General features: G+C 43.9%; 1 pseudogene; it reads left to right on the forward strand.

The window, feature by feature from the left end:
- Positions 1-2,455: 2,455 nt before the first annotated feature.
- Positions 2,456-2,573, forward strand: LOC134950083 (5S ribosomal RNA; annotated as a pseudogene).
- Positions 2,574-4,085: the final 1,512 nt, after the last annotated feature.

Here is a 4,085-nt window from a genome sequence, read left to right on the forward strand (position 1 = left end):
CAGTGTCTGGGTGCCATTATCCCTCAGCTTCACTGTTCCTGGGACTGCTTGGGCAAATCCTCCTTTGTAAAGCCGCCTGGTTGTCGGTGCTGTGACTTTACATGACACTTAAGTATTCTACCTGCCTTTTTAGACAGTGCTAGTTAAGAAAGAGTGCATTTAGTCAGGGTTTTCTAGTACAATTACCCTGTGATATACATCCAGTTCTTACTGTGTAGTGTTATATCTATTGACTATATAGCTATATATATAAGCTAGTCCAGTGCAGTATTATTGTTAGTAATAACCTTTGCATTGTACAAACTGTCTCCCAGCGCTAAAAATATAGAGTGAGTTGACTTAAAAGTACTAATCAGGCATCAATCATCACAAGAGAATTATAAATTGTAAATTGTAAATAAAATTCTTTTATTAAGAGTATAGTATAAAATAAAATGTATAGTCTCTTATACGTTCATGCATAAAATAGTCCTAAAATAATTCTAGTGTGTCCTAATACCGGTATACTGAAAATAAAATACAAGACAAAACAAAACACACATAGAACATATAAAACCTGTGATACGCTCTCCTAAGCGTTTTACTCACAATGTTATTTCACAATGGATATGCTCCCAGATATTTTCAGTATACCGGTATTAGGACACACTAGAATTATTTTAGGACTATTTTATGAACGAACGTATAAGAGACTATACATTTTATTTTATACTATACTCTTAATAAAAGAATTTTATTTACAATTTACAATTTATAATTCTCTTGTGATGATTGATGCCTGATTAGTACTTTTAAGTCAACTCACTCTATATTTTTAGCGCTGGGAGATATCTTTTCTGTTGTGTGTTTAGTCTTATCATTAGGGAGGATAGTGGAATCCTCCCCATTCTCCATAGCAGCTTGAAGTCATTGAGTAAAGCAGAAAAAGCGCAGTCCTCAACTTTCCCTTATTCCATTGTACAAACTGTGACTATCTGTGTGTGCATTAGATAGCTGAGTGGTGTCCATTTTGTGTCTTTCACTCAACCTGCTATCAGGTTTTATATTGATATAGGATTTTCACAAAGATATACTTTAATACGTATTTTTCTCTGTGATTTAGTCACCATATCTCTCCTTTATCTCTGCTAGTGCTGACTACACTGCGCAGGGGTTTGGGTAAGAGGTATTGTGCTGCTGACAATTGTACTGTGTTACCTGATACTGCAAGTTATATCATGTCTGCTTCTGAGGGTAACGGTTCTGGGGCTGAACACACTGCCGGTGTTGCTGAAGCCACAGATTCCTATGAGGGGAATATAGCAGCTGTGGGCCCTGGTTCTGGGGGCTCCTTGCCCCCCAGTGGGACTGTGGCAACGGAGGCACATAATGACCCACCGTGGGCCGCTTTTTCCATGCTTCTGCATACGTTAGTTCATAAACTAACACCCCCTATGGGACCCCCAATGCCGGTACAACAGAATGTGGTCCCTGCAGCTAACCCGCCGTGGGCGGACGATATGTCTGCTCAATTGAAGAGGTTGAACCAGACCCTGACTACTAAAAAGTCTGACCATCGCTCGCCTAAGTCCAAGGGGTCTTCTAAGCGAGCGCTTGTCTCCTCACAATCCACTGCTGTCACTGACACCTCGTCTGATGAAGACGGCACTTACACTGACCCCACAGGTTCTGACTCAGATATGGCTGATGGGGAGGGTAGTTCACATGTGGATGTTCCTGATCTCTTGGAGGCTATTAAGTTAATTCTACAGATTACGGATGATCCCGAGCCATCCGTCTCTCCTAAGAAACCTGATAGGTTCAAGCGTCAGAAGGTGGTTAAACAAGTTTTACCTCACTCTGATCACCTAGTGGATATACGTCAGGAACCCTAGGAAAACCCGGGTTTGAAGTTTGTGCCTCAAAAGAAGATGCTGGCTCACTATCCCCTCGCGCCAGAGCTGTGTAAGAATTGGGAAACGCCTCCTCCAGTGGACTCACATGTTGCTAGGATGGTGGTTTCCTCAGCTCTGCCTGTCACTACCGTCACATCTCTAAAAGAGCCTACGGATAAACGTGTGGAGGGTTGTCTTAAAGCGATTTACACCCTCACGGGTGCTGCACAAAGGCCCACTATTGCAGCTACATGGGCTGCAGAGGCTATTGAAGCATGGGCCTTGGAGTTAGAAGCTGAAATCTCCTCTGACCATGCTAGACAATGCTTGTCATATATTGTCACAGCTTCTCGTTATATTAAAGAGGTGGCTTCTGATGCCAGTATCCTAGCAGCCAAGGCCTCTACTACGTCAGTCCTGGCTCGCCGGATATTGTGGCTGAGATCCTGGTCTGTGGATCTGGACGCTAGAAAAACCCTGGAGGTACTCTCTTTCAAGGGAGATATTCTGTTTGGGGAGGACTTAGACCTTGTAGACCTTATTTCTCAATTAGCACCAATAGTGTTCCCTGATACAAATCGGCCCACGGCCATACTATCCTGAATGCGCCCGATCACGTCCGATCTTGGAAGCTAAGCAGGTATGGCCTGGTCAGTACATGGATGGGAGACCTCCAGGGAATACTAGGTGCTGTGGGCCTTTTTCTTTCAGGAGATCCTTGTACCATTTTCTTCCGAGCTTACTCTACATTCCGATCTTTTCTGTGACCTGTACATTTTGTGACTTCTTAAACATTTATACAATTACTACAACAATATTTTCACCTGCCATATCTAGAACCATATTTGACGTCACTCCTCTGCCCTCCGTTCTCCTGGACACGCCTGCGTTTTACTCACCACTCCCCGAAAACGGTTCCAAATGGTCCGGATCCGCCCTGGAACGCCTTCTTCCTGTCAATCTTTTTTGCAGTTGGCTCTGCGACCGCTTCCATCGGTAGCCACGACGTAACCTGGCAACCCCTATCGCCGGGCAACGTCGCGCACGCGCACTGCGACCGCTGCCGCGCGTGCACATTCCGCACCCGTTCACACCGCAGCGATAAACCGCTGCGTGCGAACGGGTCGGAATGACCCCCATTACTAAGTAGAGAAAGTTTGCATTTTGGTATTGAAGCTCATCAAATTTGAGCTATACAGTGAAATCAATTAGGGAAACCAAGGTGAGGGTGCTAAGTTAGGTTAATGTATGCCAATCATCATACAGTATATTGGTGGTCATTCCGAGTTGTTTGCTCGTTGCCGATTTTCGCTATATTGCGATTAGTCGCTTACTGCGCATGCGCAAGGTTCGCAGAGCGCATGCGCTTAGTTATTTTACACAAAAGTTAGGTATTTTACTTACGGCATAACAAGGATTTTTCATCGTTCTGGTGATCGTACTGTGATTGACAGGAAGTGGGTGTTTCTGGGCGGAAACTTGCCGTTTTATGGGCGTGTGCGAAAAACGCTGGCGTTTCTGGGAAAAAAGCGGGAGTGTCTGAAGAAACGGGGGAGTGTCTGGGCGAACGCTGGGTGTGTTTGTGACGTCAAACCAAGAACGAAACTGACTGAACTGATCGCAATGGCTGAGTAAGTCTGGAGCTACTCAGAAACTGCTAAGAAATTTCTATTCGCAATTCTGCTAATCTTTCGTTCGCAATTCTGCTAAGCTAAGATACACTCCCAGAGGGCGGCGGCTTAGCGTGTGCAATGCTGCTAAAAGCAGCTAGCGAGCGAACAACTCGGAATGAGGGCCATTGTTAGGTTATTTACAGATTTTGTACATGACTTTCTCACAAGTTTATCAGCAAGTGGGTGTTCTCACAGCAATATGGTCTACAAATAGCACATGGAATGTGGACAAACTGCTACAGGGAACACGCACACATTTTTATTAAATGTCAATATGTTTGCTAGACATAACAAAAGCATGTTGTGCTACCAGTCTCTTTCTAAATATATACACTTTGGAGGATCAGAGTTGATATGAACAATACAATTTAAGAGGAGCAGCTACAGTCTCTTTAGTTTTTATGTCATGTCCCTAAAGCTTATCTGGGATGTAGTCAGCATGATGGTCACAGTGTCAACATTGAAATTTCGACAGCTAACAAGTCGAAATCAGCAAAATATTAACATGTTCACAATGTCGACACCACAAATGTCAACA

The sequence above is a fragment of the Pseudophryne corroboree genome, chromosome 8 (genome assembly GCF_028390025.1).
Source record: "Pseudophryne corroboree isolate aPseCor3 chromosome 8, aPseCor3.hap2, whole genome shotgun sequence".
NCBI lineage: Eukaryota > Metazoa > Chordata > Amphibia > Anura > Myobatrachidae > Pseudophryne > Pseudophryne corroboree.